This window comes from Siphateles boraxobius, unplaced genomic scaffold, assembly GCF_051911475.1.
Source record: "Siphateles boraxobius isolate OS27281-9 unplaced genomic scaffold, OSU_SipBor_1 30, whole genome shotgun sequence".
NCBI classification, from domain to species: domain Eukaryota; kingdom Metazoa; phylum Chordata; class Actinopteri; order Cypriniformes; family Leuciscidae; genus Siphateles; species Siphateles boraxobius.
The window spans coordinates 3,407,029-3,428,601 of NW_027508920.1; positions in this window are offsets into that span (position 1 = coordinate 3,407,029).

Here is a 21,573-nt window from a genome sequence, read left to right on the forward strand (position 1 = left end):
CATCCCTGCAAACTTGTCATCTTTAGGCAAAATTCACCAATCTGACACTGAAATTAAATAAAACTACTGATTTCAGCACATTTTTAGAAGAATTCAAAGACTTTTATTATTACAGTTGATCCGCCTGTCCTTCTCAGAACCTGCTTGACAATGTTAAATCCTTAGCACCCATCCATTTATTAAAAAGTTGTAGCAGGGTTGGAAATATTACTGTTTTTGATTGCATATATTCAAATTGACATTTTAATAAAAACAATAGCATTCCATAAAAATAACTATCCATTTTGATTTCATGGCAATATTTCTTTTTTCTTTCTATTTCAATTTATTTTCCCCAAGACACTGTTTGATTTTGTGGGGCAAGAAGACTCATCCACTTAACATTTTAGCATAAGAGAAGCCACATCAGGCATTGCAATTCACAGTAATGCCCTGTCAGGATCAATCGAGGACCATAACATAATGGGTTTCTCAACTCTCTATGTTATATGGACTCCCGCAGTTGAGGAAGAGGTACAGTGTTTTTTTTATTTTTTTTATTTGCAGTGTCTTTATCATTGATTGAACAAATGTAGCATTATGCCTGTTTAAAGTGGTTCTATTATGCCCTTTTACAAAGTCTTGATTTTGAGGTGTACTAGAATAGGTTTTCAAAAAGGGGTGGGAATCTTTAGCCAGCTCACGATCCGATTCCAAAATGATTCTTTATCTACTTTTTCTGACTGCGCGTTCACACCGCCGCCGACGAGAGCGGCAAAATTCGCTCTTCCCGCACTGCCAACGACGCCGTAGAAAGATTTGTGGATGCTCTGACATGGATCGAATGCTTGGTCTATTTTTAAAATCTCATCCACTACATGTCACTAAAAACTTAAAACAGGCTGTGCTCTGAGTCAATATCATTTATCAATATCTTTTGCATATACACAATTGAGGCTCCTAACTCTGTTCCTAACAGCATATCCGAATTAATAGTGTTCTTAAACAGTAGGGAAAAAAATACTACTTCATCTGAAATTTCGAAGTATGCATCCATGGACACTATACTTTCCCATGAAGCCACGAAAGAGGATTCATAAATGGCGGAGAAGCAAAGTGAATGATGTTGTAAGTCACAAGATGAAGCCAACATGCTGGATGAAGTATGTAAGGATTGCATTCATGCCACAAACTTACATACTGTATAGAATGTAGCTTTGTAATGGTCGCAAAATAAACTCTTCATCAAATGTAGTACTGACATTATAATCTTCTGGACTCAGCATATGTCTTCCTAGTTGCCACTTCAGCACTGCATTGTCATCAGGTCCAGGCGAAAGTCCTTCGTCAGATCTGTAAACGGCCTGGATCCGGCAGGCTGCGGGAAAACTTTGGGATAGACAAAGACACTAAAATTAGCGTAGATGCCATTCTTCTTATGATGTAACGAGTACATCAGGATTTAAGGGAAGTGTTCCCAGTTCCGGCTGACCTAATCTAAGAAGCCTAATATTGATTTATAGAAGTCTATAGAGTGTTATGTGAATGCTAGGTCAAGGAGATGTGTTTTTAGTCTAGCTTTGAACTGACAGACTGTGTCTGCTTCCCACACAATGTTAGGAAGATTGTTCCAAAGTTTTGGTGCTAAATAGGAAAAGGATCTACCGCCAGCAGTCGATTTAGATATTCTAGGTATTATCAACTGGCCAGAACTTTGAGATCGCAATAGACGTGAAGGACTATAATGCGTTAAGAGCTCGCTCAAGTACTGGGGAGCTAAACCATTTAGTGCTTTGTAAGTAATCACCAATATTTTAAAATTTATACGATGTTTAATAGGGAGCCAATGCAGTGTTGACCGAACCGGGCTAATATGGTCGTACTTCCTGGTTCTGGTAAGAACTCTAGCGGCTGCGTTTTGAACTAGCTGTAGTTTGTTTATTAAGCGTGCAGGGCAACCACCCAGTAGAGCATTACAATGATCTAGCCTAGATGTCATGAACGCATGAACTAGTTGTTCCGCATTTGTCAATGAGAGCATATGACGTAATTTAGATATATTTTTAAGATGGAAAAATGCGGTTTTACAGACACTAGACACGTGACTTTCAAATGAAAGATTGGTATCAAAGAGCACACCCAGGTTCCTAACTGACGACGAAGACTTAACAGAGCAGCCATCAAGTGTTAGACGGTATTCTAGGTTATTACGTGTGGAACTTTTTTGCCCAATAATTAGAATCTCTATTTTTTCAGAATTTAGTAGTAGGAAATTACTAGTCATCCAATTTTTTATATCAACTATGCATTCCGATAATTTTGTGAATTGGTGAGTTCCCTTTCAAGGGAACTCGAGCTGCGTTGAGACGCGGTGGGAACGCTCTGCGTGATTGCGTCGTGAAGCATGTGTATAATCAGTCCAATGGAAGAGCTAGACGTCATAGGCGGGTGACGTCATAGACCAGGAAGCTATAAAGCACACCTGAAAACAGACCGCGACAGCTTCTGTGCCTTCAGCAAGCGATCTGTGTATTCTGCCCTTGTCATATTTATTGTTGTCTGTCAAGTTGCAATATATATATATATATTATAGAAAAAGAGAGCAAGCAGCTTCGTGTTGTTCCCTGCCCACGTTATATCACGGGTGGGGACACACACATCAGCTTTCTGGTACTATCTGGGAGTGGAGCATGCCACAGTCAGTTCTCGAGTGGGCTGACTGTGAGCATTGCGAGAAGCTGTCCGTGAGGACGCTCCGCTCCCGCCGGGCGTTCTTCGAGGAGGACGGTTCGGTTCACGCTCCCCACATGGGTCCCGCTGTTGCCGATGCACGACGGCGACTCGCATTTTGGGGTTCGCAAACGGATCTGACAGCGGGACGGGCCCTGCCCTATCTCAGCTTTCACCTGCCAGATCCAGTGCTGGCGATTCCAGTTCCGAGGAATTGGTATCGTTAGTGTTTTGTTTAAAAAAAGAGAACAAAACAAATAAAGATATTAAGAAAAAGACAGATGTTTGAGTTTTCAATAAATGAATAAATAAGTCAGCTCATGACTCATTGAATAAAGATGAGCTTTAAAAGGAGGTTTATCTAGGGCTGTTGCTAGTTAAATATTTTCTGGCCAGCTGAACATTATGAGAGTAAAAAAGAGAGTTTATTAGATGAAATATATCTAAAAACAGAAAAACTCTGTATCTCAGCCTCCTCGTCGGGGACTGCCGTTTTTTCCCTATCTCCACACCACACTGAGGTGTCGAGATCGTGGAATAAGCCGGTTTCTATTTTATGTGTTTAATGCCCAAACGTCTAACTATAGTAATGCTATGGGTATTAAGTATCATGGTATGACAGTGCCTCGGGTTAAAGAGACGCTTGCTAGCTTTCTCTCTCCCGAGTCGGCGTCATCATTTTTAACCCCGACGTTACCCACCAGCCATCTTAAATAAAGAAAGAAAAATTGGTAACACTTTAAGGTAAGGGTACATGAATTATCATAAATTCATGCATGAATTCTGCATTCATTCATGCATTAATATCTCATGAATCATCAGGAACTAACACAAGTTCAACATTTTTCATTCATGACTTCATGGATGAACAACACCTTAATTAAAACATTAACTAAGATGAGCACATCATCATGAGTTATGATTTATTTCGCATGATCATGATGTTTTCTTTGTTCACAGTTATGCCACCATTAATACCTCATTGTTCATCAGTGTTTCAAAGGACTAGTCAACACTTTAGTTGAGGGGCCACACACATGATGAAGTCATTGATAGATAATGCTTAGTTAATGATGACTACTGTATTTGAATGTCAACGAATTTGTGTGCTATGCGTTGCGATTGGTCTATTTTGGGGTCTGTCCAATACAGTAGTCATCATTAACTAAGCATTATCTACCAATGACTTCTTCATGTGTGTGGCCCCTCAACTAAAGTGGTGACTAGGTTACTGACCTAGACAAAGAAAAAAGATGAAACATAATGATCATGTGTAATAAATCATAATTCATGATGATGTGCTCATCTTAGTTAATGTTTTAATTAAGGTGTTGTTCATCCATGAAATCATGAATGAAAAACGTTGAACTCGTGTTAGTTCCTGATGATTCATGAGATATTAATGCATGAATGAATGCAGAATTCATGCATGAATTTATACATGAATTCATAATAATTCATGTACCCTTACCGTAAAGTGTTACCGAAATATTTTATTAGGCAGCGCTGGTGGGTGAATTATAAAGACATGGATGAATGTGAGGTTGTCAGCACTGACGTTATTCGAGAATTGCGTCGTGCAAAAACAGATAAACTATACTGGGGAGGGACGATTTCGAGAAATCGTTTCTCCTCTGCGTCCTATGGGGGGCGACTCTCTGAGGAGGGTCGCAGCACGGCCAGTTCGGTTGTTTTCCTGCTGGTGGCCACGGAGTGATATATATATATATATATATATATATATATATATATATATATATATATACGTTTTTCTGATTTAAAAATAAAGAAAAATAAGATAAAATTATGTCTATTCTTCTGGACGCTCCGCTTTCAAAAAACTAAGAAATAAACCATTCAGCGGCGTTCCAGAGGTTCCTTCCTCACCAATCTAATGTTCCTGAGACTAAGCTCCTCGCAGCACAGAGTGCAAAACGAGCATCCCCATTTGGGTCCTCCACAATCGAGGGGGACTTGGGTGGCAGTAGCAGTCTAGCCAGTTAGAGATATGCAAGATCTGAGGACTATTTTATCTCTAAAAAAGCTTGGACAAATAGGAAGCCCTGACGCCGAGGCTATCAGGCTTCTAAAGGGTGGTCCCCTCCGGGGTAGGGATGGTTTTGAGAAATTGTTTCTCCTCGGCGCCCTCTGGGGTGCGACTCTCTGAGGAGGGTCGCAGTGCTGGCAGTTCAGTTACGCTCCATTTTTCTGGCTGCTCTCTTAAGGGCCCGGGTGTGCTCGTTGTACCACGGCGTTGGACTATTTTCTTTAATTTTCTTTAAGCGCAACGGAGCAACTGTGTCTAAAGTGCTGGAAAGGAGAGAGTTAAAAGTTTCTGTTGCAATATAAAGTTCTTCTAAGCTATCTGGGATGCTGAGACGATGAAACTGATTAGGAAAATTATTGATAAAGCAATCTTTAGTGGCAGAAGTGATAGGTCTAACATACTTGTAACACGGGTTGGCTTTGCAGCCTTGGCTAAATGTAATTTACATGAGACTAGATAATGATCTGATAGGTCACTCTGCTGCAGAATTTCAACAGCATCAACATTGATTCCATGTGATAATATTAGATCTAGAGTATGATTACGACAATGAGTAGGTCCTGACACGTGTTGTCTAACTCCAATAGAGTTAAGAATGTCTTTAAATGCCAATCCCATTGCATCTTTTCCATTATCTACATGTATATTAAAATCACCAACAATTAGGACTTTATCTACAGTCAATACTAATTCTGATAGAAAGTCAGCAAATTCTTTGATAAAATCTTTATGGTTCCCTGGTGGCCTGTATACAGTTGCCAGCAGAATTCTCAAACTTGATTTATTGTTTACATTATATATTTTTACATTAAGCACCAACACTTCAAAAGAAGTATATTTAAAACTAGATTTTTTAGTGGTTTTGAAAATATTATTATAAATTACAGCAACACCTCCCCCTTTGCCTTTCAGGCGAGGTTCATGTTTATAACAGTAATCATGGGGGGTGGACTCATTTAAAGTAATGTAATCGTCTGGTTTTAGCCAGGTTTCTGTCATACACAGCACAGCTAGGTTATAATCTGAAATCATATCATTAACTATGAGCGGTTTTGAAGTAAGGGATCGAATATTCAGCAACCCAAGCTTTATCGTTTGCTCATCTGTATTATATCTATTTTTTATTTGTTGAATATCAATTACATTTTTAACCTTAGATCGGTTTGGACGTTTTTTGGATTTCCAAATTCGGGGAACAGACACAGTCTCTATATGATGATATCTAGGTGAAAGAGGCTCTATGTGATGGGATTTATCTGACCTTGGTGACGCGAGGCCGCTAGCAGACGGTCGGTTTAGCCAGATTGTTTTGTCTCTAAGACTATGAGCCAAATTACTAGAGAGAAGAGCAGCACCATCCCAGGAGGGATGAATACCATCTCTTTTCAACAGGTCAGGTTTGCCCCAAAAACTTTTCCAATTGTCTATGAATTCTAAATTATTTTGCGGACACCACTTAGACAGCCAGCCATTGAGTGATGACAATCTGCTAACGATCTCATCACTCCTTCGAACAGGAAGGGGGCCAGAGCAAATTACAGTGCCTGACATCGTACTTGCGAGTTCAAACACCTCTTTAATATTAATTTTGGTGATCTCCGACTGGCGGAGTCGAACATCATTAGTGCCGACGTGAATAACAATCTTAGAGAATTTAAGATTAGCATTAGCCAGCACTTTTAAATTTTCTTTAATGTCAGGCGCTCTGGCTCCCGGCAAACATGTGACTATGTTGGCTGGTGTCCCTATTTTCACGTTCCGTGTAATAGAATCGCCAATTACCAGGGCACAATCAACAGAATTCTCAGTGGGTGTTTCACTGAGTGGGGCAAATCGATTTGTTGTGGTAATCGGATCGGAAGAGTGGTTTTTTTGATCCGCGACTAGAGCGATCCTCACTGTCACCCATCTGCCTGGCTGCACAGGCAATAATTCAGCCGGAACCGAATCATGTAAAGAGTTCACTATGCTAGGCGCATCCAAAATAGAATCTAAAGCTCTAGCACACTTACTATCCTCAATTAAAGTTTGGATGCGTGTTTCTAATTCTGAAATCTTCTCCGTCAGCCTGACTGTTTCCTTGTATTTATCAGATATAAACCCTATATTGCCGACGGGGAAGGCTATGCTAAACATGTAACATGAAGTGCAGGTGACAATAACAGGACAAGACGTTACTCACCGTGTTTGTTGACTGATTCTTACTCACCTGGGCTTTTTATGAACTCAGAGGCGCGGGCGCGTGAGAGAAAAACAAATAAATAACTGAGCACACGGGTGGCGCATTAACAGGCTAGCGAGTTGCTAGCGTGTTGTGCTAACAATAACGGAAGCTAGCGATGTCAGGTTAATCTGAGATGTTGTCTAAGCTGTATTTAGTAGTATAAACAAATAGAAATGGTAGTAAATGATGGTTTTAAACAGAAAGAAATACAAAGCTAATACGATGCTTAGACTGAGCTTACAGCCTCGAAGCAAACAAAACACAGCAGGCAGCAAGGCAGACAGGAGCAATCGATCAGGATCAGGAACGTCAACCTAACATCAACAGGAAATCTGGTAAGGTATTGAAATGGGGTTTCATGTGCTCTTCCACGAATGTTGAACTCTCGGTCTCGTCCATCGCTAACTTACCCGACGCCATCCCAGTGAACTCAACTTCCATTGAAAGCCCCATAGAAAACCTGTCGGTGTCCATCCCTTCATGGTACTCTCAATATTCCGATGTATTCAATCCTGTCGAGGCTGCCAAGTTACCATTTCATCGATCCTGGGATTGTGCCATCAATCTGACTCCTGGAGAATTCCATCCCCAACGGGCAAATCTACTCTCTGTCTATCCCTGAACAAGAAGCCATGCAACAGTACATTGGAGAGGCGTTGAAACAGGGTTATATTCGCTCCTCCACTTTACCTGCTGCTGACAGTTTTTTCTTTGTCCCTAAGAAAGATGGGGGTCTACGTCCATGTATAGACTATAGAGCCTTAAACAAGATAACCGTGAAGTTCAGTTATGCACTCCCATTGGTTCCCTCTTCTCTTGAGCAACTTCGAGAAGCCAAGATATTCACCAAGCTGGATTTGAGAAGTGCATATAACCTCATTCGAATCCGAGAGGGCGACGAGTGGAAGACCGCATTCATCACTCCAGCAGGACATTACGAATATCTCGTCATGCCATATGGTCTGGTAAACGCCCCTTCAGTCTTCCAAAGTTTCATGGATGATGTTTTCCGAGACTACCGGAATCAGTTTGTAATAATCTACATTGAAGATATCTTAATCTACTCCAGAAACTCAGTGGAACATCAGCGACATGTCTCTCAGGTACTCCAACGGCTACGGGAATTCTCCCTGTTCCTGAAAGCAGAGGAGTGCTTCTTCCATCAAACCTCAGTCGAGTTCCTCGGTTACCAACTCAGTGAAAAAGGAGTAAAGATGGATGATCGTAAAACCAATGCCATTACCTCCTGGACCGCTCTGCAGTCTGTTAAGGAATTACAACGATTTCTTGGATTTGCGAATTTCTATCGGAGGTTTATTCACCAATACAGCCTGCTAATTGCTCCTCTGACCTCTCTCCTCAAAGGAAAACAAAGACACTCCTCTGGACCACTGAGGCTGAACAGGCTTTTCAGTCTCTCAAGACAGCGTTCACCACAGCTCCATTACTCCAACATCCAAATCCTGAAGAAATGTTCATTGTTGAAGTTGATGCTTCTTCTACAGGAGTAGGAGCTGTGTTGTCACAGTATTCGGCTTCATCACCCAAACCTATGCCGTGCGCATTCTTCTCTCACAAGTTATCTCCTGCAGAGGTAAACTACGATATTGACAATCGAGAACTCCTGGCGGTTAAGCTTGCTCTTGAAGAGTGGAGACACTGGTTAGAAGGAGCCAAACATCCATTTCTGGTTCTCACAGACCACAAAAATCTTCAGTACTTGAAAGAAGCAAAGAGACTTAATCCACGCCAGGCCAGATTGGCACTCTTTTTTAGTCGCTTCCATTTTCAGATCTCCTATCGCCCTGGTTCGAAGAACGTCCGAGCGGATGCCTTGTTTCGTCTTCATGCCCCCGAAATTTACCACGAAGAACCTGAGAATATCCTACCTGAAAAGATGTTTGTCAATCCCATTCAGTGGGACTTAAATGAACAACTGTTTGAATTGTCCCAACACCAACCCAGTCCTTCAGAGTGTCCAGCCGGAAAGATTTATGTACCCAAATTGTTTCGTACCTCTCTAATCTCCTCAGCACATTCATCTGTTGGCACTGGTCATCCTGGAATAAACAAAACCTGTTCCACTCTCCAGACTCACTATTGGTGGTCCAGCATGTTACAAGGTATCAAGACCTTTATCCAGGGATGCATTCTTTGTGCCATGAACAAGAACCCTCGTCACTTACCCACTGGGAAACTCATGCCTTTACCTGTTCCACAACGACCCTGGTCGCACATTGGAGTCGACTTTGTAACTGACCTTCCTCCCTCAGACGAGAATACATGTATCCTGGTAGCCGTTGATTGCTTTTCTAAAGCCTGCAAATGCATTCCCTTGAAGAACTTACCCACAGCATTTGTAACCGCAGAATTACTGATGGAGCATGTCTTCCGGAATTTCGGCATTCCGGAGGATATTGTGTTGTACAGGGGACCACAGTTTATCTTCAAGGTGTGGCGAGCATTCTTTGTGTTAATGAATGTAACAGTGAGTCTAACTTCAGGGTATCACCCACAAGCGAATGGTCAGGCGGAAAGGAAGATCCAAGATGTCAGTCGTTTCCTTCGTACCTTCTGCCATTCTGACCAACATCTCTGGAGCCGATATCTCGTGTGGGCAGAGTATGCTCAAAACTCCCTTCGACAAACCTCCACTAATCTAACGCCGATCCAATGTGTACTGGGTTACCAACCACCATTGTTCCCATGGTCCGGTGAACCATAAGAAGTCCCTGCAGTCAACACCTGGTACCAAGACAGTGAGAGGGTGGGGAACCAAGCTCATCACCATCTCCAACAAGCTCTGAACCGTCAACAACACTTTGCAGACGTTCATCGTCGTAACGCCCCCGAATATCAGCCTGGACAACTGGTTTGGCTTTCGAACAGAGACATTCGTTTAAGACTACCTTGTCGCAAACAAAGTCCAAGATATATTGGTCCATTTCCTATCGTAAGACAAATTAACCAAGTTAACTACCAGCTCCGTCTGCCGGCCCAGTATCGCATCCACCCCTCATTTCACGTCTCTCTTCTGAAATCCCATCATCCACCTGTTCCTGTTCCTTCTACAGATCTAGCTCATGATGACAATCCCCCAGTACCCCCCATTGAAGCTGAATCCATCTATACTGTAAGAGAGATCTTGAACTCCTGATGTCGAGGTGGTCAACTCGAATATCTGGTAGACTGAGAGGATTATGGACCAGAGGAGAGGTGTTGGGTACCTCGTAAAGACACCCTCGACCCCATGCTACTCACTGAATTCCATGAACAACATCCTGAAAGGCCTGCTCCACAACCTTGAGGTAGGCCCCCACGACGTCGGGGTACTGGGTCGCTGGCGCGGACTCTGGAGGCGGAGGGGGTAATGTCAGGGATCAATCAAACTCGTTTCAGTCCACCACTCAAAGCTCACTCTCTCCAGAATATTAATCACACACACCTGTTCATCATCAATTACCTCATCAACCAGCTCATAAAAACTCTCACTGTGATTTCAAGTCTTTGTCAAGCCTCCAACAGGAACTGACCGTTCTTCCAGTATCCTGAAAACCCTGTTATCTCCGATCTGCCTGAGAATTATGTCTCCTTACCTGACTCAAACTAACCTTTTGTGATATTGTTCTGCCATCCCCAGATCTCCCATCCGATTCCTGAGATCTTCGTATACTCACCTTGCACTATTGTCACCTGTAAATAAAGTTGTATTTGAATCTCTTACCTCCGATCTCCTGGTCTCTATACTGACACGTACGAGTTTCTGATAAAATCAGCAAAACTATATAGCTTGAACGCGCCTTCCTACGAACGGCAGAACGTTTCTCAATGCTATAATGCATGTTTAAATTGTACGATAAGAAACTAACTGATATTAGCGAAGAAATCCTAATTTCAGTCCCAAATCGAGCGTAAGCCTTCTCTGACGAAGAAATCTCAGATTAGCAGCACGTATAAAGGTACCAGAATAAATTAATCTGATCTTGGGCGAAGAAATCCCCATTTTCTGCATTTTTGAAGGTGATCTGAGCGATGTTCCTCAGCCACCAATTAAGGCCTTATTATTCTTTACGTCATTGTATTCATTTCAATTTCCCTTTTAGTTACCAGAGCTATAAGAACACTCCATGTTTACTCTTTATTTTTGATTTTATTTCAATTTATTTATTTACTTTTGTTTCAGCCTGAATTTTTATATTCAGCTAAATAAAGCTTAACTAAATGTGAAATTTAATTAAATCAAATGGTACGCTTCCCTTTCCTTTTAGCTTTCTTGGAGCTATAAGGACATAGCTCCAAAGAAGGACAAAGATTTGATACCAATTTTTCATCTGAAAGTCACGTGTCTAGTGACTGTAAAACCACATTTTTCCATCTTAAAAATATGTCAAAATTACTTCATATGCTCTCATTGACAAATGCGGAACAACTAGTTCATGCGTTCATGACAACAAGGCTAGATTATTGTAATGCTCTACTGGGTGGTTGCCGTGCATGCTTAATAAACAAACTACAGCTAGTTCAAAACGCAGCCGCTAGAGTTCTTACCAGAACCAGGAAGTATGACCATATTAGCCCGGTTCTGTCAATACTGCATTGGCTCCCTATTAAACATTGTATAAATTTTAAAATATTGCTGATTACTTACAAAGCACTAAATGGTTTAGCTCCCCAGTACTTGAGCGAGCTCTTAACGCATTATAGTCCTTCACGTCTATTGCGATCTCAAAACTCCGGCCAGTTGATAATACCTAGAATATCTAAATCGACTGCTGGCGGTAGATCCTTTTCCTATTTAGCACCAAAACTTTGGAACAATCTTCCTAACATTGTCCGGGAAGCAGACACAGTCTGTCAGTTCAAAGCTAGACTAAAAACACATCTCTTTGACCTAGCATTCATATAACACTCTATAGACTTCTATAATTCTATATTAGGCTGCTTAGATTAGGTCAGCCGGAACTGGGAACACTTCCCTTAAATTCTGATGTACTCGTTACATCATAAGAAGAATGGCATCTACGCTAATTTTAGTGTGTTTGTTTATCCCGATGTTTTCCCGCATTCTGCCGGATCCAGGCCGTTTCCAGATCTGACGAAGGACTTTCGCCTGGACCTAATGACAATGCAGTGCTAAAGTGCCAACTAGCCTCTCCCTATGGAATTTGTGGAATTTTTCGGTTCGCGTACCTACCCAAAGTGATAAGATAAAATAAAATTCTGCATCAAAATTTATAGACAAGACAAGTAGTTTGTTTAGGCATGGTTTGTAAGGAACGCACATAACTATAGAATCAATTCTTAATGTGCATGTGAACGCCATCAGCGTCTATCACAGGTTCACGTTTAAAGTCTGTTTAGAGAGAACGGTGTCGTCTTAGCGGCCTCTAATTTAATAACAAATGATCATTTAGACGGAAGTGAATCAATCAAAACTAACTTTAGCTGGAAAAAACATTTTTCAAGAACCACTTGTTGTGGAAATTTTAATAGTCATTGATCCCAAACAGGTATCATAAGAGAAAGAACCTATTCAATGTATAAAAGTATATGTGTGTACGTGCTTGTGCGTGACTTTTCAGGAACATATGGGACAGGACCTCTGACCTTAGGGATGGTCAGTTTTGGCCAGTTTATTTCAGTACCAGTTTGTGTCTTTAAGTAGAAACTGAACAGCAGTAAGGACCTTATCTGAGTGGGTGAAAGGTACAGCGGGTGAGGAGGAACCTTGAAAACAGTATAAAGGCTGTCTCATATCTTCCTGTTGTTTGTCACTCTCTTGCACAGCGTAACTTCTGTGTACTAGACTGAACCTATTCTTGCAAGAATAAATACTTTTCTTTTTATTAATTTGACTCTGAGTGTCTCTTACGCAGTGATGATGTTTAACAGAATTTTTGCCACAACAATTTTGGTGTCAGAGTGGGGTTCCTTGGAAGTGCCTTCTGGACCTTAGAGCGGACGGTGTTTGGCCACCTGGACTGAGCAGTTCCAGCTCTACCTCGTAAGCTTGAGAGAGAGGGGCCGACCGCTATCGGGTCCGGGAGGGGCTCCACTGGAATCAAAAGAAAGCGAACCCGTGGCAACCAACATATCTCTGGTAAGAGACGTCTAAAATATTTTCTTTTGGGGAAAAGTATTTTGTTTCAGGGTATGAAATGTGAGTGAACCATATTGGCTGAGGGCTGTTTCTGTGGTACGTAATCTGAGATTAATTGAGATCTATATATAGATCAAGAGGTTTCAAACAGATGCGAGAGAAAATTATCTGAGATTAATTGAGGTCTGTAACAGATCAAGAGATTTCAAACAGATAGGTAACCTGAAAATTAGTTGTTCCACGACGGAGCAAATTGTTTTTAGGTACTGAGGCTAATTAGGGGGAACCAGAACAATTTTTGGTAAACCTTAATTAGGAGGGCACTAATAGTGCAACCCGACCGATTTGGGTTAAAAGGAAAAATCGGGTCTGTTGGGGACGCCTAACAGATCAGGAAAACGTGCGTTGAAGAGAAATCCACAGAGAACAGAGAAGCAGCCAATATGGGAAAGTCTCAAGGTAAGCATGCAAAATTTGATACACCGGTTTTTCTATCAAATGAGAAAATTATGGGGGAAAATTTGTGTTTTAGATATTGAAAAAACTGAGAAAATACCATGATTTCCCCAGGGAGGGAACACTGAGCACAACTAGACTGAAAGTAGTGCGAGAATCAGTTGAACAGGGCAGTGAGAAACAAAAAAGGTTGTTATGGCTGTGTTCAACATGTGTAAGCAATGTGGACAAACAATGGATTGTTGTCTTAAAGGGGCAGATAAAAAAAGTTGAACTGCCAGGAGAAATAAAGTTTTTACTTCTTCATCCAGTAAATGGAACCATGACATTAGATGTCTGAGAACTTAAATTTACATGATAAGGATTGAAGTAGCAAGCAGCTATAAGGCTGTCTGTGTGAAATAGAGGGAACTGTAAGTGAGAGACTTGATGGAAGAGGGAAGTGAAAAACAAAAAGGTTGGTGTGTGAGATATGTGTGTGGGGATTGTTAGCAAACAATCATGTACTGGTTAGATAATGAAGGAACTGGCATGTAGAGAAAAGAAAGAATTAGCATGTAGAACAGAGGATGCAGAAGGAACTGGCATGTAGGGAAAGATGGAAGAAATATAGTAGAAAACTATATGTGATGAAAATAAAATGTCTGACAGAATTTATGGAAGTCAAATTAACTGTTTAAATGGTATGAAAAATGAGTTTCAGAATAAAAATAAGGCATTGAGTATGATTAACCGGGACTAATGTGATATAAAGATAAGGAATGTTTCATTAAGCAAAATGGGGAAAAATTCTATATTTTAATGGTAAAATAATGATTGAAATTAGGTTTAGTTTTAGTTTGATAACCATTGTGTTTTGAACCTAGGGTCCAGCTATGCTGGGGGTACAGCAACAGGGTTTGATTATTCAGCCCGGTTCCCGGATGTTAGATAAAAGTACTTGTTCTGCAATTAGGGTTGTTGATGATAATACCAAATTAGTAAAATGTAAAGACAACTTTGACAAAAAATTCTGGAAATCAATAATGTATAATGGTGGATATTTGTTGATATTAAGTCATTGAAGCAAAAGATATTGTCTGTTTTATAAATGAAATTATGGGTCAGGATAATTTCCTTGGACAAGTATGACTAAAGTTAAACGAAAACTTTGTGAAAACAACTTAGAATATTTTGAGCATTTCGATGCAGCTTATTAAAATTAATGTGCGGCCAATGATAATGATGAAGATTATGATTTGGCTATTGTGATTAAATCCGCCACTGGTGGACTGTAAAAGAATACAGAGAACTGCTTAATCAGTGGCTCTGTTTACATTCCTGAATGGGACACACACTGCTTCAAGGGTGTGCAGTAAGTTGGAGCCGTTTGCAAGCTCACAGTGATCAAACTATAGTAAAGGACAGGTGTCTGATGCTGTAGTTGAGGCTGACACATGAACCCACTAGATGACAGAGAGTGTCTTGATTGTGGTCAGCAGGACCATCTAACATGTAACTGTAAATGCCCACCGAGAAGGTGTAATAAACAAAGTGTAATTAAGTGATATAAATTTCTGGTGTTAATGTGGGCTTGAAAATAGATCTGTGTTTAATATGATGATATTAACATTTTCGTCTGAGAAGGAACAAGAGATAAAAACAAGGTCAAAGGATTGAACTCTTAAAGTGAATCCTTTTGAAGAAAAGATCTATAATAGTAATTTTTATAAGTGAATTGATGAATAAAGGTTGAGGTAAAATTACAGATAATGACTCCAACAAATGTGATAAAATATATAAAAGTAACTAAAAGGATGATTGTGTGTTAATTAAACATTTTAAAAAGGGTTTAGGTTATATAGAGAGACTAATCTCAGGGAAAATGATAACTGCAAAAGATGTATGTGTATCAAAATGTATCACAAGCAGAGAGTGCTTGCCTCGTCAAAATTAAATCCTAATTGGAGATTGATAAACTCCTAGGAAAAATTTAAGTCAAATATTAAACTATGGTAATTGAGATTGAGAAATGTGAAACGTTATTGAGAACTAGAATAATTATTTTTATGTAAGAACAAATAAGCAGAAGTAGTAGGCTACTGAATTAACAGTTGCTAAATGTAAAATGTGTTGAAAGGCATCTGCGTAAACAAACAGCTTGAAAAGTTGACCATGAAAGAGCTAGAAGCTGATGTTTTGCTTTCAAAAGATAAGTCTGCTATTGGCTGTAATGAAACAGTTCGCTTATCTAAATCTGATGTGTGCTGTGGCTGAAACAGCCAGTGCGACAGAGACTCAATCTGAGTGGAAATTTGTAATGTCTAGATTCCCTGACGTGGGCAAAGGACAACTGTAAAACTATGTTTATTTGAAAACTCATGTAATTTCTGGCAAAGATGCCTTAAGCTGGGATAGAGTTAAAAGATGGTAGATAAAGTCTGATGTTAAAAGTTGACGAAAATGCAGTGTACAAGTCTTGAATGCCTCAGAGTCTCTCTCATTCAATGTCAGCTAAAAGCTGTTATCTGAGCCTGTGTCATAAGTGATAATAAGCTATTTATAGTAAAGCACAGTGTTTCAGTTGAAAACCATAGACACAGAGATGTTAAAAGAAATCATTACCATTCAGAGGGCAATTTGTATTTGTAAATGTTTTAAATGTAAAACTGAATGACTTTAAAGAAGTCTTTAAAATAATAATACAGACCTTAAACGATAGAGGTGACATTTTGATTAGCGTATTTTAGGACCAGTAACAACTTTGTCTCATTTAGTCTCCACCATTCAGGACCGATGGCTCCGGCTACAGATGAAGTACACTGAATGTACGGTTGTGATCTAAATTCACTGATTATAGTCTAAGTAGCTAGGTTGCTGCTTTTAAGATAGTTAATGGATTTAAGTGATTAAATACTGTTGTTATTAACCTGTCTCCCTGTGAACACTATTAGGCAATCGGAATGGCTCTGGTGACTCTTGAACGTGCCTTTCCTAAGCTCCAGAAAACAGCTGAGTTCTGTTGAAGAAAACTGATTGTATTGGGAATGAGCGGTCACCAGTGTGTACGTGTGTACGAGTGGCTACTCAATGACGGGATGATCTTCCTGGCCAGGGGACAGCCCAACGCAGGGGGTCACGAAACAGGTGTTATTTGTGAGAAAGGTATGAGAGTTGAGCGCTGATTACTGGAGGCCACCGGGGTCAGCAGAGCATTGAGAGGTGAGATGGGCTGTGAGGTGAAAATTAATGTTACGGCAGTCTGACCCAGAAATGTGAGTTCCTCTATACCACTCACCAGAAACCGCATTGATTGTATGGCTTGTTTTTCATTGTGACAAGTGTCTGCAACTATGCCAGGGGACGACACCCTGAAGAGAAGAAAATTAAAGATAAATTATTAACGGGAGTGGGCTTTCAAAAGCCAGCTGATTCCATGAGGTGATTGCCATTATTTGCTGCGGAGACAGTAACAAAACTTAATTATATGAGGGACATGATGTTGGTTGCCATATGGGCAAGTAAAATGTATAGAAGAGTTAATTTTGAGCTAATATGTTTATAACATAGTTTTAACTCCTGAAGGTCGTTAGGCATGGTGGTGGCTAAAGATGAAGACAGGCTTTTGTAGATTTGAGAAGAGTCTGGATAACAAAGGTGAATGATAAAAGGTTAATGTAATGACTTTAATATTACATTTTGTCTAAATTACAGTCTTAGGAGGCTGTTGAAAAGATTATTTGTTTATAGTGAGAGAGACTGCTTGAGTGGAGGAAGGGATGGTAACTGTGTCTGTCTTTTTGTTATCGGCCTGCTAAAGAACAAAATAGTGATAATGAACCAAAACAACCCAGCTGACTTTGCTAAGATGAAATGAATAATGAACAGACATGCTTTGTAACTGGTTAAAAGACCATGTAAAATTAGGTAAAAGCTACAGTAAAATGTGAAGTTTAAAATCTTACTTAAAATTTAAATCTTTTTAGAGATGATATAATGAAAAGCGAACATTGAAGATGAACAGTTAAAATATGTGTCTAATATGAGTTATAGAGAGATGTCCATAATGGGTTGAGATAAACTAAAATGTTATAGATTTGAAGGCAATAACAAAGTGACATATTGGCTAAGTCAATATCAAATTATCCAGAGAGTCCTTCACATTTATGAATATTGTGAACAAAGGGGGAAAATGTTGTTTGACTGACATTGACCAAGTCTGTACAGCACGACCTGACCTGACAGAAACAATTGAAACAGAATTTTCAGAAACAATGTTTGTAGATGACTGGATTAAGAGACCAAACAACAGGCCTGAAAAGCAGGATACACTGTAAGTCTGAGGGCCGTTGCCCTCCAAATACTCTGATAAGAAGATGTGTTTGTGGCTTTAAGTAATATTTTTGTTTCAGAGGCAGAGAAAGATGTCTGGAGGAATTTTGGCTTTGGGACAACGTTTGGGTTAGTGTTGATGGCAAACTTTATCCAAACACCATTATGTTAGATTGATGCACGAGATGATTCATGCATCAAAAGGGGGGATGGTAACAATTTTGATAACAATTGACAAAATTTGGTTTATTAAGGGACGGTATATGTTGGGAGGACAAGGGGCTTAATAGGGTAAAAGCCTGGCAAGAAGCCATTCTTCTCCCTAACAAAATTGCTGTCTGTAAGTGTGCCGCACACGCTGATAACAAAATTGCAGGACTGTTTCAACAGGAGACGCCAGGGCAGATGCAGCAGCGAAGGCCGTGGCAGCACAGCAGACAAAAGAAACTACGTGTACTTTACTATCTGAAAATAACCTCGACATTTGTTTTTCTTTACAGAGCATGCAGACTTTTGATGCAGGGCAGAATGTGCCCAATAAAATAATGGTTATGGATGAATTTGACTAACTATCCTGGCCTGGGTTATTAGTGTGGCAGAAAGAAACAAGGCCACACCTGCGCAGCGCATAACTTAAGATTTTCCTTTTGCAGAACGTCAGGAAGGATTGCAGAAAACAGAACTAATTCTGTTCCAAATGTATAAATATTGTGTTGTGGTTGTGGACAACCCAAAGTGGGTTGAGTGTTTTTCATGGTAAAAGGACCCCGAGTGCTATTAAGTGAGTAAGAAATTATCCGGAGATAATGTTTCAGGTTGTTGATTCCACAGGTCACACCAAAGGGGACGAGCGGCAAGACAAGCGGTCACTAACAAAACCTTAAGGTCGTCATTCACAGGTCAAAGCAGGAGATGGTTCACTCCAGTAGGGGTGCATCGTGATCTAAGGGGCAAATCTGGTAATGATCAGAAAATGGTTGGAGAGTGGGACACCTGGGTCGAAGCCTCTCACCTTAGACTACACTGACAGGCCTCAACAATCAAATAGGAGGACAACGTGAGGGGTCAAAGGCTCGTGCTAGTAACAGCCTCCCTCACCAGCGATGGAAGACCATGGCTACGGCACGCAAAGTGTCACCCTGGTGAAGACGGAATGTCCATGGGGCAAACGAGATGACCAACACACCTGGAGGAAGATGCACCAACTAATGGTTTGAGTTTAGCAAAAGAATGTGTTTTTGTGATGATTTTGATGATTTTATTTGATTGAATCAAAATAGGGCTTAGATCAAATTATTTGATTGTTTAAGGATTCATTAGAAAATATTTCAGGTAAATTATAGGGATTATTATTGAAGAAACTTGATTAGGCTTTCCATTAAGGGTAAGAAAGGCCGATCATGGGAGAATATGTATGGTAATAAGCTAAAAGATGGTCCGTAATGGAAATATTAGAGTTAATTTTGAACAACTACATTGGTTAAAAGAATGGATAAAAAAATATAAAACCTTTTCTGGATAGATTTTATTAAATATGGTGTTAAATAGAGCTTACTAAGTAAAACCATTGGCTGAATCGAGTTAAAAGTTAAGAAAACATGGTTAGGAAAATGGAGGTGATGTATGGAAAAGGGCGTCGATTGATGGTAAATGGATAAGATTGGTTAATCTTTGGGGGGTTGGGGGTACTGTACTACCAATTTCAGCGATAGGATTATCAATATTGTTATGTTTACCATGCATTATAATGTGTTTCCAGCTCAGTACAGAGACTGGTTAAAGCTGAGAGTCTGTTCAATTGGATGAACAAAATATGATGATGCAAGTAGTGGGAGCTACTGTGACATGTGTTAAATTGTATGGTTTCCTTTTCTTTTTCTTTCTTTCTATGAATGTTTTTGATATGAACAGAAGGTTAAAAGCTGTGGTTATCCGCTATGTGATGACGTACAAGGAGAGGGGTCGAAATGAGGGATTTTATTCTACTTTTATTTCTTCGTATTTCTTAGTCTGTTGAAATGCCATGTGGGTTTCAAGATGTTAAATTGATGTGTTTCCTACTTAAACTATACACTATTTCTTGTTTATACTGAGGTGACTGAGGGTCCGACCTAGGTCGGGACCTAGGTGCTTATTCATTCAGCCCGGCCGCAGATAAAGTCTTTACTTGCTTGCTAATACTTAAGGGACTATCCCCACAAAAACAGCCTAAGCTTTTTACTTTTCCAAATGTTATTTCACAAATGTTTAAGAGAGTGGTCAGTTATGTGAAAACCGGAGATGAAGAGTATAAGTGTGATGAAATGACCTAAAATTTGTTCTATTATTTTTATTATTATGATTTGGTAATCTGAATGATAAAAAGGGGGGAATTGTTGTGGAAATTTTAATAGTCATTGATCCCAAACAGGTATCATAAGAGAAAGAACCTATTCAATGTATAAAAGTATATGTGTGTACGTGCTTGTGCGTGACTTTTCAGGAACATATGGGACAGGACCTCTGACCTTAGGGATGGTCAGTTTTGGCCAGTTTATTTCAGTACCAGTTTGTGTCTTTAAGTAGAAACTGAACAGCAGTAAGGACCTTATCTGAGTGGGTGAAAGGTACAGCGGGTGAGGAGGAACCTTGAAAACAGTATAAAGGCTGTCTCATATCTTCCTGTTGTGTGTCACTCTCTTGCACAGCGTAACTTCTGTGTACTAGACTGAACCTATTCTTGCAAGAATAAATACTTTTCTTTTTATTAATTTGACTCTGAGTGTCTCTTACGCAGTGATGATGTTTAACAGAATTTTTGCCACAACACACTATAAAACCAAACCAATCTCTGTTACCTTAAATTATGTTTATCTCTGTAAAGCTGCTTTGAAACAATCTACATTGTTAAAAGCGCTATATAAATGAGGATGACTTGACTTGACTTGACATTCTACCTTTACTTTACCTCATCTTAGATATTTACTATCAACATCTTCTCTCTCTCTATAGGATTACAGTAGTTCTAGCAACTGTTTTTTCCGTTAAGAGCTACACAGGTTATTACAAGACAGAGAACCCCAGCCTGGCTAGAATGACAGACACCTGTTCAAGTGCCTCCCCACCACCACAGTCTCTCTCAAAGCAGGTGCTGAAGGCGGCAGAGACCCGGCGGTGACGTGCATTACCAGTTTGACAGCCTCAAAATGTAGGCCTATCTATTACCTTTTACCCTGATTATTAGGTGCCCGGATCCAGGGAATTGGTTGATGAAACATTGATTAAAATTAAGATACAATTAATACAAAACGAAATTCACTTTAAAGAAAGGCTTTGTGCTTTCTGTTTTAGGTCTCTGTGAAACGGTTGTAAAGCAGTCTTTTACTTTTAGTGCCACTTTCAGAGTGGTCACGTCCGTAACGGAGAACTGTCATGTCCATAACATTGTTTTTTCCTCATAAATGCGAACACGAAAAATAAAATAAAATGAATATTTTGTTCTGTGGAGAGTCATCCCTTCTTCATCCGTGGGTACTATTACTTTTGATCTGCACAGTGTAATTCACAGAATTGATTGCTCTGCTACCAGCCTCTGTCACGTACCGTGTGGAGCTTGTGACTATTGCAAGCGTGCAGATGAGAAGTCCTGAATCCTGATTATATATATTTACTTCTTATTTATTAAATCCAGGCAATTGGTTGATGAAACATCTTCCTGCGGCCTGCTCCATGCTGAGGCCTGGATGG